The sequence below is a fragment of the Ursus americanus genome, chromosome 30, assembly GCF_024610735.1.
Source record: "Ursus americanus isolate L20-20 chromosome 30, mUrsAme1.1.p, whole genome shotgun sequence".
Lineage (NCBI taxonomy): Eukaryota > Metazoa > Chordata > Mammalia > Carnivora > Ursidae > Ursus > Ursus americanus.
The window spans coordinates 27,807,013-27,821,491 of NC_142156.1; the positions used below are offsets into that span (position 1 = coordinate 27,807,013).

At 35.8% G+C, this 14,479-nt stretch overlaps 1 protein-coding gene and 1 pseudogene across 4 annotated transcripts in view; both read left to right on the forward strand.

The window, feature by feature from the left end:
• Window positions 1–10,711, forward strand: part of LOC148107473 (large ribosomal subunit protein eL31 pseudogene) — a 28,898-nt pseudogene extending 18,187 nt beyond the window's left edge.
• Window positions 1–14,479, forward strand: part of LDLRAD4 (low density lipoprotein receptor class A domain containing 4) — a 417,333-nt gene that overhangs the window by 115,719 nt on the left and 287,135 nt on the right. The window lies entirely within an intron of this gene.

Here is a 14,479-nt window from a genome sequence, read left to right on the forward strand (position 1 = left end):
ACAAGCAGGGGGAGTGGGAGAGGAAGAAGCAGGCTCATAGTGGAGGAGCCTGATGTGGGGCTCGATCCCATAACGCCGGGATCACGCCCTGAGCCAGAGGCAGACGCTTAACTGCTGTGCCACCCAGGCGCCCCCTGTTTTCCATTTTTTAACAGAATCTTCAGGTTTTTTTTTTTAGGCAGTTATTAGATCATTTTGAGTAGTACCTTCAGTAGAGTGTTAATTAAACACATTGGTGGTAGGAAGTATCCTTTCTTATTCCTAGCTTTGCATCTTATGTTTCTCTATTAAGTATGATCAGTGTAATTAATTATAAAAATAAACATACAGTATTAAAATATGGTTTTGTTTCCTGGGCACCTGGGTGGCTCAGTTGGTTAAGGGTCCTGGAATCATGTCCTGCATTGGCTCCCTGCTGAGCAGGAAACCTGCTTCTCCCTCTCCCTCTGCCACTCCCCTTGCTTGTGTGCTCTCTCTCTCTCAAATAAATAAATAAAATCTTAAAAAAAATTTTTTTTTTGTTTCCTAAGTAATTAGGCTTGACCACGTTATACTCTTAGCTGATGTTGGATAATGCATTATGATTTTGAATTGAATATAGTAAGTGAATAGTCTACTTGTTTTGGTATCAAATGTTATATATATGCCTTTTATATAAAATAGGCAATTTCTCATTTCTCCCTCTGAAGCAGTGTAGATAGTCGACTACTGTAGTGAAACTGGTTTGGCACTATTTAAGGGGGTAGCTTTTTAACAACCTTCTCTATTTTTTTAAATGTGAAGGTCAATTAATGTATTTTTGGTATCAGTTTTGGTAAATTATATTCTCCTAGAAACTTATTTCATTCAGAATTTCAAATTTGTTTGTATCAAGTTGAGCAAAACAACCCTTTATGGGTTGAATTTTTCTTTTTTGAACAGATTTTCTTTTTTTAGAGTAATTTTAAGTTCACAGAAAAACTGAGTGAAAGTTACAGAGATTTCCCATATACTTCTTGCCTCTGTATGGCACAGTCCACTAGCAACATCCCACACTGGAGTGGAATATTCATTATGATTGATGAACCTACATCGGCGTGTGATTGTCACCTGAGCTCCATGGCTTGTATTATGGTCCACTTTTGGTTTTGTACATTCTGTGGGTTTTGACAAATGTGTGATGACATGTATCTACCATTATAGTATCATACAGTTTTACTGCCCTAAACATCCTCTGTGCTCTATCTATTCTTTCCTCCTTCCCTCAACCCTTGGTAACCAGTGATTCTTTTATTGTCTCCATAGTTTTCCCTTTTCTAGAATGTCATAAAATTGGAATCCGACAGTAAGTAGCCCTTCAGATTGGCTTTTTTCACTTAGTAGTATGCATTTAACTTTCCTCCATGTCTATTCATGGCTTTAGAGCACATTTGCTTTAAGTGCTGAATGATAATCCATTGTATGGATGCACCTTAGTTCATTTATCTGTTCACCTCTTGAAAGATATTTTTGGTTGCTTCCATGTTTTGGCAATGTTGAATAAACTGCTGCAAACATCTGTGTGTTTGTTTTTATGTGAATGTAAGATTTCAACTCATTTGGGTACGTACTAAGGAGTACAGTTGCTGGATTGTATTGTAAGAGTACGTTCAATTTTGTAAGAAAATACCAACTGTCTTGCAACGTGGTTGTACCATTTTGCATTCCTGCCAGCAATAAATCCAAATTCCTTTTACTCCATATCTTCACCAATATTTGGTGCTGTTAGTATTTTGAATTTGGCTACTGTAATAGATGTGTAGTGGTATCTTGTTTTAATTTGCAGTTCCCGAATGACCTTCTGTATGGAGCATCTTTGCGAAGGCTTATTTGCCATCGTTGTATCTTCTTTGGTGAAGTGAGTGTCTGTTCAGGTCTTTTGCCCATTTTTTAATCAGGTTCATTTATTTCTTACTGTCAAGTTTTAAGAGTTCTTTATATATTTTGGATAACAGTACTTCATCAGACATGTCTTCTACAATTTTTCTCCTGGTGTGTAGACTTGTTTTCTCATTCTCTTGACTGTGTCTTTCACAGAGCAAAAGTTTTTAATTTTAATGAAGTCTGGCTTATCAATTATTTCTTTCATGGATTGTGACTTTTGTGTTATATTAAAAAGTCATCAGCATACTCAGAGTCAGCTAGATTTTCTCTTAATGTTATCCTCTAGGGGTTTTATAGTTTTGCATTTTATATTTAGGCTTATGGTCCAGTTTGATTTAACTTTTGTGGAAGATGTAAGGTCTATGTTAACTTATGTGGAAGGTGTAAGGTCTATGTCTAGGTTCCTTTTTTTTTTTTTTTTTGCCAAGTTTTCCAACACCATTTCTTGAAAACACTTTTTTTTTTTTTTTGCCAATGTATCGCCTTTGCTACTTCCTCAAAGATCAGTTGAGTATATTTAAATGGTCTCTCTGGGCTCTTTATTCTGTTCCTTTGATGTATCTGTCCATGCTTTCCTCAGAGTCATGCTGTCTTGGTTACTGTAGGTTTCTAGTAAGTTTTGAAGTCAGATAGTGTCTGTCCTCTGATTTTGTTCATCTCCTTCAGTATTGTGTTGGCGATTCTGGTTCTTTGTCCTCTCCATGTAAACTTTAGAATCAGTTTTTTTGTTTTCCACAAAGTAGCTTGTTGTGATTTTAATTGAGTTTCATTGAATCCATAGATCAAGTTAGGAAGAACTGACATCTTAAAAATATTGAGTATGCGGGGCGCCTGGGTGGCTCAGTTGGTTGAGCACCTGCCTTCAGCTCAGGTCATGATCCCAGGTTCCTGGAATTGAGCACCATGTTGGGCTCCCTGCTCATCAGGGAGCTTGCTTTTCCCTCTCCCTCTGCCTGAATTGCCCCCTGCTCATGCTCTCTTTCTCTCTCTGTCAAATAAACAAATAAAATCTTAAAAAAAAAAATCCTGAGTATGCCTATCCATTAACATGGACTACCTCTCAATTTATCTAGTTCTTTGATTTCATTCATCAGAGTTTTATAGCTTTTCTCTTGTAGATGTATGTATTTTGTTAAATTTGTAAGTTGTTTCATTTTTGGAGGGGTTAATTTTTATTTTTTATTTATTTATTTATTTATTTATTTATTTATTTATTTATTTTAAAAAGCTTTTTATTTATTTATTTGACATAGAGACAGCCAGCGAGAGAGGGAACACAAGCAGGGGGAGTAGGAGAGGAAGAAGCAGGCTCCCAGCGGAGGAGCCTGATGCAGGGCTTGATCCCAGAACGCTGGGATCACGCCCTGAGCCAAAGGCAGACGCTTAATGACTGTGCTACCCAGGCGCCCCTGGAGGGGTTAATTTAAATGACATTGTTTTAAATGTCATATTCTACTTGTTCATTGTTGGTAATAGGGTGATGATTGACTTTGTATAGTAACCTTATATCCTGCAACCTGTAATCATTTATTTTGAGAGGTTTTTTTTTTTATTTGTTTGTTTGTTTATTTCTATTTGGATTTTCTGCAAGACATGTCATCTATAAACAAAGACAATTTTATTTTTCCTTCCCAATCCCTATATTTTTATTTTATTTTATTTTATTTTATTTTATTTTATTTTATTTTATTTTATTTTATTTTATTTTATTTTCTCATCTTACTCCATTAGCTATAGGTACGATGTTGAAAAGGAGTGATGAGAGGGGACATTTTTGCCTTGTTCCTGATCTTAGCAGGAGAGTTAGTTTCTCACCAATAAGTATCATGTTAGCCATAGGTTTCTTGTAGATATTCTTTGACAAGTTGAGGAGGTTCCCCTCTGTTTCTGGTTTGCTGAGGATGAGTTGAGTTTATTACTTTATGGCCTCATCTGAATAATTTTCATTTGGTGAATTAAGTTTATTTAGTTTGAATTTTAACTCATTATTGACATGATAAATATGTTTGACATAAAGTTGTTACACTGTGTGCCTTGTTTTTATAGTTTTCCTTAAGTCTTTTTCATTATGTGACCTATTATTTATGCTTACATGTTTGATCTGACTTCTGTCATACTATTTTAAGGTTCCTCCTTTCAGAATTTTTGAAGTCTTATTATAGGGTCTTTTTATAATTTAGGTTTTATTTTTGATATTTATAACTGTTTTTTCTTGTAGTGACTTTTTTTATTATAACATTATGAAATACCTTTACTTCCTCTCTTTTGTTAGAGAGAAACTTCTAAAATGAGCAATGCTGTTTAGCATATGTCTGCTTTCTCTCTGTCCACTTTTTCCCCTCTGGTACTTGATGTTAGTCAATCATCTTATTAGTGTTTATATTCGTTTTGTTAGATATGCTTATACATGCTACTTTTTTCATTACACTTGAAGATCTTTTGAGTCTCAGCTTCTAGGCACTCAGTCAGTGACATTACCTTATATCTCACCATCTTTTACAGCTTTTCCTTTACTGCCCCAATTTTTGCTGGTTGTGTCATTTTTACACTGTCATACATTATAAAATTTACATTTGGCTTATCCCTTTACTCCTTATATTTGTTTTAATCTCAGTTTTATAGTTAAATGAATTCAATTGCCAGTTCTTTTGCCTTTGTTTCCCCACTTGTCTCTGGGATTCATGGTGACAGTAGTTCCTGAATTGTGATGAGTACAAAACTATTAGTTTGTGATCTTTATACTTGAAGGAATACCTAGCTGGATATGAAGTCCTTGGTTTATACTTTATTTGCTTATGTATTTTTTAAAAAGATTTTTATTTATTTATTTGAGAAAGAGAGAGCACAGAGGGAGAATGAGAGGGAGAAGCAGACTCCCCACTGAGCAGAAAGACCGATGTGGGGCTCGATCCCAGGACCCTGAGGTCATGATCTGAGCCAAAGGCAGATGCTTAACTGACTGAGCCACCTAGGCACCCCTATTTGCTTATGTATTTTAAGTATTTGGAAGATTTACTCTCCTGATTGATGGCATTGGCTATTATTGTAAAGAACTATTAAGTGAGATCAATGCATTTACCTCTGAGAGGTGACTTGATTTTTTTTTCTTTTTGACGAGCTGCTCTTAAGGAGTTTTTTCTCATTTTGAAAGTCCAAATTTAGTAAGTCCAGTTTTACTAAGCTATGCCTGATGGTTGACCATTCCAGTGTCTTTGTCACATTGGTTGCCTGTGTGTCCTTTCACTATATACATTTAAGCCTCTTTGTATTCAGGAAAATGTTCTTGAATGAGGTCTTCAAGTATTTGTTTCATTATCCTGTCTTTTTTTTTTTTTTTTAAAGATTTTATTTATTTATTTGACAGAGAGAGACAGCCAGTGAGAGAGAGAACACAAGCAGGGGGAGTGGGAGAGGAAGAAGCAGGCTCATAGCAGAGGAGCCTGATGTGGGGCTCGATCCCATAACTCTGGGATCACGCCCTGAGCTGAAGGCAGACGCTTAACCACTGTGCCACCCAGGCGCCCCACATTATCCTGTCTTTTTAAGAAATATTTTAGAGATCCCAGTTATGCATATGCTGAATCTCATTTGCTATTTTTCAGAATTTATTGTTTTTCTCCCCAATCCTTCTTCAGTCTTACTTTTAGTTCCATTTTGTTTTTTGGCTTTTAAAATCCCATTCTCTGCTTCTTCCTTTATTTTCTGTGATATCTTTTCTGTTTTGTGCTCATTTCAAATTCATTTTCATTTCTATGATTTTTTTCTTCCTCTAAAATTTCTTTTGTGATTTCTGCCAGCTCATATTTTATTTCCCTCCTCTTGATTCTTACCATATCTATCTTGAATTTTTACATTTGTACTTTGTAGTCTCTTTTTACATCCCTTTGTTTTCATGAGGTGATTTCCTTGTTAAGTTTTAAGAATTTATGGAAAATATTTGGTCATAATTTTCCTCTGATTTGTGGTAACATTCTGGGGAGTGTTCTTTGTCTCTTGGTAAGTTTTATGCTTTTACAGGTTTTCAGTAGAATATCTTTTTTATTGCTTCTCCAGTTCTTTTTTTACTATTCATCATTGAGTCCACTGGATTTTCTTAGTCCAGGTTTTTTCAAGAGGTATTGTGGTATGGGGAAACTTTCAGGGTAGTTTTCCAGACTTCACAGTCCAGAGCCTCCCTCCATCTCTGCTGCATCATAGATAGGGCTATTTCCAACAAATATGGCTCATTCGTGAGTTTGGTTTTCTTTTTTTCCAGCTGTGACATTTTTTGAATAGTCTCATCTCTTCTGATGTTTTTGAACCTAAAGTCCTGAAGAGCTTCTACTACCACCTTGCTCATACCATTTCTTGCGCCCATTGTTGCAAACTTGGAATATAGCTTATGTTCTTCAAGATGTGCTCTTCACCTTCAAGTATTTTTTTGCTTGTGGTGCTTGGGATCTCCTAACACTGAGTCTGTTTAATTCTCGGTGCTTCTTTTCTTCACTTCCCTCTGTTTACTTTCTGTCCAGTCTAACCTGCTTTGGCAGTTGTTACAGATATTTGGAAGTCTTTAGATTTTGCCTGTCTCCTAGTTGCATTGAAAATGATGTTTGAAAATTCCACGTAATTCATTGTCTTTTTGTGTTCGTTTAATATCCAGAGGAGGAGAAAATTCTGCTACTTCCATTATCATGGATAAGGAAAATAGTTTCATCAAAGTTAAGCAACTTGAACCTTGTCACCCAGCAAAAGATAGAGTGAGGATTTAAAATCAAGTTTAGAAGCTTATGCTCTGTTACTGTACCCTGGTGTTCTTTCAGGATTGGAAAATATAGTCACAACAGAGGAGTTATATGGTCAAAGAAACATTAGTCTCTTTAGGTATTTGTCACAGAGGTAGTTGCATCTAGGTAGCAAGTAATGGTCCTGGAAAATTTTTGAGCTTTAATTTACTGGAACATTAAGAACTTCGTGATCGTCTACAGCTTCCTATTTCCTCCCTCCCTTCTTCCATTTTTTCTGTCTTCTGTGGCTCAAAAAGGAGAGTAGAGATAGATAAGGCTGTCTGTTTTCATCCACTGTCTTTCTTGCAACTTCTCTGAACACCATGATGCTTTATATCACCCGTCATTCTTCCTTTCTATTCTCTCTTGATTTTTCCTTTTTTCGAGGTAGACTCACTAATATAATATATGCTCTCCCTTTGTTCTGTTTAAAGGGACCTCTAGTTAGACATTCTATGGAGGTGAGGGATGAGTGGGTAAAAGCACATTTCTTTTTTAATCTTTCCTAGTTTCTCAAATTTAGAATGGTTGAGGTTCTCAAACAGAGAGATCTAAAAACAGTAACTACTGCTGTTGACTCTAACAGGATCCTCAGCCCTGAACACTGCCATGCCCTTCTTGAATACAGCGTTGGTGGATTTGTTTGTGAATGTTTCTGAGAGTATAAAGGTTACTCTCATACATTTGTTTACTTTGTCTAGATAAGGTTCTGGTGAAAATAGAATTGAACTGCCATGTTCTCCATCTTTACATGTCTGTGAAGAACACAGTTTTCAGAGGTTATTGATGGTTGTTAATCTGTGTGTGTGTGTGTGCGTGTGCGCACGTGTGTGTGTTTATGTGTGTATTTAAAAGGCTTCATTGCTAACACTTAGGATTGCTAACATCTTAGGATCAGACTTGGTTGTTTGTCTATACACAATTTCTGGCTTGTGTGCTCTTTTTGTTATTAGCTGGGTTATTTGCGGGGAGATTTAGCTTGGAGAGTGGACAGGGAAGATGATGGTGTTTTGAGACGATGCTTTTCAATGACTTTGTTTCCTCTGAAGAGGACAGTGGTGAGTCTAAGGGACTTTATTTTTAGTCTGCTTTGGGGTTGAATGAGGGAAAAGACACATTCTTTCTGGAGAATTCATAAAATAGTTACGATTTTTATGTTTAATTTATAATAGCTGTGACATAGCAGCATAGTTTGGTAGGAAAGACAGAGGCATTCGATAGTTTTGTTTTCTATATTTCAGGGACTACTTTGCATTGCAGCTTAAGAGTAACATTCACTGCTTAAATTAATGGCTCTTCCAAAATATATGGTGAACATATTTCATTTTTTAAAGATTTAATTATTTATTTGAGGTGGGGAGGGGCAGAGGGAGAAAATCTCACATAGACTCCCCTCTCTGCTGCGTGGGAAGCCTGATGTGGGGCTCGATCTCACAACTCTGAGATCACGACCTGAGCCAAAACCAAGAGTCAACTGACTAAGCACCCAGGCACCCCTCATTTCTTGTCCTTTTATATATCTATCTCTTTCTTTTTTTTTTTAATGATTTTTTTATTATATTATGTTAGTCACCATACAGTACATCCCCGGTTTCCGATGTAAAGTTCGATGACTCATTAGTTGCGTATAACACCCAGTGCACCATGCAATACGTGCCCTCCTTACTACCCATTACCAGCCTATCCCATTCCCCCACGCCCCTCCTCTCTGAAGCCCTCAGTTTGTTTCTCATAGTCCATAGTCTCTCATGTTTCACTCCCCCTTCTGTATCTATCTGTTTCTTAAGCTTTTTATGTTTTCGTATGTAAAGGGAAAGAGGTTAAAAATGTAATAAAACTATATATAGCCAGAATAGGTACGGTACCAAAATATCATGCTGATATTTATTTTTTAAAAATAATAAAACAAAAAGGTTTTATCTTTTATTATTACGATGGTAATAAGAGATGGTGAAAACATATTGAAAATAGAGATAATAAATAATTTAAAAAGGAAATAAAAATTACCCAGTCTCACTTCCTAGAAGTCGCCATTGTCAGTGTATCTTTTTGTTAAGTTTTTAATAGTGTGGTTAAATATGTATAACAGAAATTACTATTTTAACTTTTTAAAAAAGATTTTGTGTACTTATTTGAGAGAGTGAGCGAGCAAGAGAGAGTGAGCGAGCATGAGTGGGGGGAGGAGCAGAGGGAGAGGGAGAAGCAGACTCCCCACTGAGCAGAGAGCCTGATGCGGGACTCCATCCTGGGATTCCAGGATCATGACTGGAGCCAAAGGCAGACACTTAACCAACTGAGCCACCCAGGCACCCCTTAATTATTTTTTTAAGTTATTATTATTATTTTTTAAGTAATCTCTGCACCCAACATGGGGCTGGAACTCATGACCCAGAGATCAAGAGTTGTGAACTCCACTGACTGAGCCAGCCAAACACCCCTGTTTTAACCATTTTTAATTGTATAGCTCCATGACGATAAGTACTTTTACAGTGCTGTGCAACCAATACCACCAGAACTATTTATTCTTCCCAGACTGAAACTGTGTTTCCATTAAACACTGATCACTGTTTCCCATGCCCCCCTCCTCCTGGCAACTGCTATTCTACTTTGTGGCTATGAATTTAAGTATTTTTGGTGGAAACAAAGTATTCGTCTTCTTGTGTTTGGCTTATTTTACTTAGCATAATGTCTTCGAGGTTCATCCGTGTTATATCAAATGTCAGAACTTCCTTCCTTTTCAAGGCTGAATAATAGTCAGTTGTGTGTATACACGACATTTTGTTCATCTGCGTATCTTTTTAAAGACACTTGGGTTGTTTCCTTTTGGTTACTATGAATAATGCTGCTATGAACATTGGTATACACATTACCTGTTCAAATTCTGCTTAGAGTGCTTCTGGGTTATGAATTTCTTGAGCATATTGTAATTCTCTGTTTCATATTTTGAGGAACCTCAGTAGTGTTTTCCACAGCAGCTGTACCATTATTCATTCCCACCAGCAATGTACAAGGGTTTCTGTTTCTCTATGTCCTTATCAGCACTTCTTATTTTATTTTTTTTTCTTTTCTTTTTGATAATTACCAATCTGTTGGGTGTGAAGTGGTGTCTCATTGTGTTTCGATTTGCATTTTCCTAATGATTTGTGATGTTGAACATCTTTTCATGTGCTTATTAGCCATTTATGTATCTTCTTTGGAGAAATATCTGTTCAAGTCCATTGCCTATATTTTAATCAGTTTGTTTGCTTTTTGTTTGTTTTTGGGTTGTAGGTATTTATATTTTGGATATCAACCCTTATCAGAAACATTATTTGAAATATTTTCTCCAGTTCTGTGGGTTTTCTCTTCAGTCTCTTGATACAAGTTTCCTTTGGTGTATAGGTTTTTAATTTTGAGGAGTCCAATTTATCTATTTATTCTTTTGTTGCCTGAATTTTTGGTGTGTTATCTAAAATCATTACCAAATCTAATGTCATGTAAAACTTTCCGCCTGTGTTTTCTCCTAAGAGTTTTATATTTTTAGCTCCTTATGTTTAGATTGATTCATTTTGAGTTAAATTTTATTTTTTATTTTTATTTATTTTATAAAAATTTTTAAGTATTATCTATTTAAGTAATCTCTACCCACAGTGCGAGGCTTGAACTCATGAGCCTAAGATCAAGAGTTGTGCGCTCTTCCGACTGAGCCAGTCAGGCTCTCTAAGTTAAATTTTATATATGGTGTTAGATAAGGGTCCAACTTCATCTTTTGCATGTGGTTATTTCATTTTCCCAGTTGAGTCCTTTGCCAGTGGAATGGTGGGGATCTCTGTCCCATTGGACTATGTCTTTATGCCAGTACTACACTGTTTTAATTATTGTAGCTTTGTAGCAAGTTTTGAAATTAGGAAGTGTGAGAATTCCAACTTAGTTCTTCCTTTCTAAGATTCTTTTTGGTTAGTATTGACATCTCAACTATAATAAATCCTCTAATTTATGAGCATGAAATATCTTTCCATTTCTTGGTATCTTCTTTAATTACAGCAATATTTTTTAGTTTTCAGTGTACAGATATTTCATTTACTTAAGTTTATTTCTAAGTATTTAATTCTTTATTCTTTTTGATGCTATTGTAAGTGGAATTGTTTTGTTTTTTCCTTTTTGTATTGTTCATTCTTAGTATATAGATATGCAAATGAATTTTACGTGATTTTGTGTCCTGCAACTTAACTATATTCACTTATTAGTGCTATCATTTGTGTGTGTGTGTGTGTGTGTGTGTGTTTATGTGAAATCTTCAGGATTTTCTATGTATAAGATCATGTCATTTGTGAACAGAGATAATTTTACTTCTTTTTTTCCCATTTGGATGCCTTGTATTTTTTTTCCCCCCGCCAAATTGCTCTGGCTAGGATTTCCAGTACTATATTGAATAGAAGTGATAGCAGTAGGCATCCTTATCTTGTTCCCAGTATTAGAGGAAAAGCTTTCAGTCTTTCACCATTGAGTATGATATTAGCTGTGAGTGTTTCATAAATGAACCTCTATAATGTTGCAGTATTTCTTTCTGTTCCTAGTTTGTTGAGTATTTTTATCATGAACAGTGTTGAATTTTGTCATGCTTTTTTCCTTTATCAGTTGAGATGATCATGTGATTTCCCCCCTCATTTTGTTAATGTAATGTATTACATTGATATAATTTTTATTGATTGTGCAAACAATCCTTGCCTTAAGGAATAAATCCTACTTCATCATGTTGTATAATCCTTTTAATATGCTCTTGAATTTGGTTTGCTGGTATGTTGTTGAGGGTTTTTGCATCAGTGTTCATAAGGGATATTGGTCTGTAGTTTGCTTATAGTGTTTTTGTCTGCTTTGGTATTACTAATTCTTTTCTCATAGAATGAGTTAGGAAGTGTTTCCTTATCTTCCTCAAGTGTTTGAGAGGGATTGGTGTTAATTCTTTAAATGTTTGGTAGAATTCATCAGTGAAGACATCTGGTCCTGGGCTTTTTTAATGGAGGTTTTTGATTACTGACTCAGTTACCTTACTTGTTATAGGTCTTTTCAGATTTCCTACGTTTCTGTAGTTCGGTCTTTGTGGGTTATGTATTTCTAGTGATTTGTCCATTTGGTGTCCAATTGGATACCATCTAGATGCCCAATATGTGGCATAAAATCCTCTCTTATAATCCTTTTTATTTCTGTGAGACTGGTAGTGATGTTCCCACATTTACTTTTCATTTTAGTATTTTGAGTCTTTTCTTTTTTTCTTGGGTAGTCCAACTAAAAGGTGTGACAGTTTGGTTGATTTTTTTCAACGGATCCTTTCTTGGTTTTGTTAATTTTTCTCGAATGTTTTCCTATTCTCTATTTCATTTATCTCTTACTTTTATTATTTTTGTCCTTCTAGCTTTGAGTTTAATTTGTTCTTTTTTTAGTTCCTTAAGGTGAAAGGTTAGGTTGGTGATTTTAGATGTTTTTAAATATAAGTGTTTATAGCTATAAATTTCCCTTTTAACATTGCTTTGCTGCATTGTATGTTTTGGCATGTTGTGTTTTATTTTCATTTGTCTTAAGATACTGTCTAATTTCTTTTATGATTTTTTTCTTTGACACAAACAATAGCGTATTATTTAGGTTCCTCAGGTTTGCAAATCTTTGACTTTTCCTTCCGATATTGATTTCTAGTTTTTTTTCCCATTGTGGTTGAAAAGATATTTTGTATGATTTCAGGTTTTAAAAATTTACTGACTTGTTCTGTGGTTCTGTCAAATGTTCTGTCATGAAGAATATTCCATGTGCACTTGTAAAACGTTTATTCTGCTGTTGTTGTGTGGAGTATTTTGTATATGTCTGCTATGGTACAGTTGGTTGTAGTTTTAAGTCATCTATTTCCTTATTGGTCTTCTTTGTATCCATTATTGAAGTTAGGGTAGTGAAATCTCCTATTATTGTAGACCTGACTAATTTCTGTCTTCAATTCTTTTTTGTTTTAAGATTTACTTATCCATTGAGAGAGAGTGCCCGCACAGGCGTGAGGGGGAGGGGCAGAAGGTGAGGGAGGGAGAGACAGTTTCAGGCAGACTCTACACTGAGCACAGAGCTGACATGGGGCTTGATCCCAGGACCCTGAGATCATGACCTGAGCTGAAACCAAGAGTCAGATGTTAACCGAGTGGGCCTCCCAGGCACCTCTCCCTCTCATTTTTAAATAAGGCAGTTTGTCAGATACAGAATTTTTAATTGACAAATTCTCCCCCTTTCATCATTTTAAATTTATCATTGCACTGTGTTCTGGCCTGCTACGTTTCTGCTGAGGAATCCCCTGATAATCCTATTGATCTGTTTTATGTCATAGGTTGCTTTCTTCTTGCTCCTTTCACGATTCTCTCTCTGATTTTCAATGGTTTGATTATATTGTGTCTTGGTGTGAGTGTCTTTGGGTTTATCCTCTTTGGAGTTTGTTGGGCTACTTGGATTTGTCGATCTGGGATTTTTTTCCTCTCAAATTTGGGAAATTTTTGGCTATTATTTCTTTAAATAATATCTACCCATTCTTTCCTTACCCTCTGGGACTCACATAATGCATGTTTTGGTCCACTTGATGGTGTCATATAAGTTCTTCAGGTTCTGTTCGCTTTTCTTCAATTTTTTTCTCCTTCTCAGACTTGATAATTTCAAATGACCTGTCTTCAGGTTATCTGATTCTTTCTTCTACCTGTTGAAGTTTACTATTAAATCTCTCTAGGGAATTTTTAATTCACTGATGTATTAACTGGACAAACATCTGAAGAAATGAGGTGGCCTTTTCTGGATATGTGTCTTGCTTCAACCTGTGTGTGTGCTTCCTTGATTTTCCTGTATATGTGGCTGCTTTTCAATGTCTTAATTCCCTGTGATTCTCACTTTGATTTCTTCTCTTGGCCTTTCATTTTCTATTGTATGCCTCTCTGTAAATCTCTTGCCACATATATCTGTGTGTCTTGTAGTCTCACTAGAGATTTTGTTGCTGCTTCCTCTTCCTTAGGAATTTTCCCAGCCTTAGATCCAAGCTGTGTTGCCTTTTTGCTGTTTGAGCTCTGAGTAGGTGACACAAAAACCAATCCCTTATGCAGTCCCCAACAGGTTAGAATTTTGCAAAATAGGTCTGCTCTGCTCCTTCTGTTTCAAGAGAGGAAATTGGGAACTGGGCTGCTACGTGTCTTCCAGATAAAGGCCACGCCAGGCTGGGAAGGGGTTGGGATGTGGGTGAATAAAAGTGTGAGAAAACTTCCTACTATTTTGAATGTAGCTTCTTGTTTGGTCCTTTTCTTGGTTGCTCTAGACTTTTGTTTTCTACGGCTCCTATAAAATTAATGTAGCTGGTCTGAAGTTGTGTGTTTTTTTTGTTTCTGCAGGTAAACGAGGGCTTGGAGTTTCTTAGTTAGGCTGCTGTGTTGCTGACATCATTTCTCCAGATGTTTGTCCAGTTAATACATCAGTGATTTAGCTCAGATGACTAAAAACGTTTAAAGTTTAATTTATTTAGCTATTTAAAAAATACAATTGAAATTGTCATTTTTTTTACACTAAAATTTCTCATATTGAAGTTTTCATTGTGCTGATAGAAATTATTCACAGAAAGGGAATTTACTTTTAGTACGGTATGAATTTTTGTCTGATTTTGGGGCGATCAGCACGGAATGGCTATAAAATGGTAATCTATTCCCACTGCTATTGGGTTTACACTCTTTAATTTTCACATAGGGTACTGTGATTTAGAAATTTTATTTATTTGTGTGATTGAAAGATGTAGAGAATTAGAGGCAGTCTGAACTGATTTATAGCCT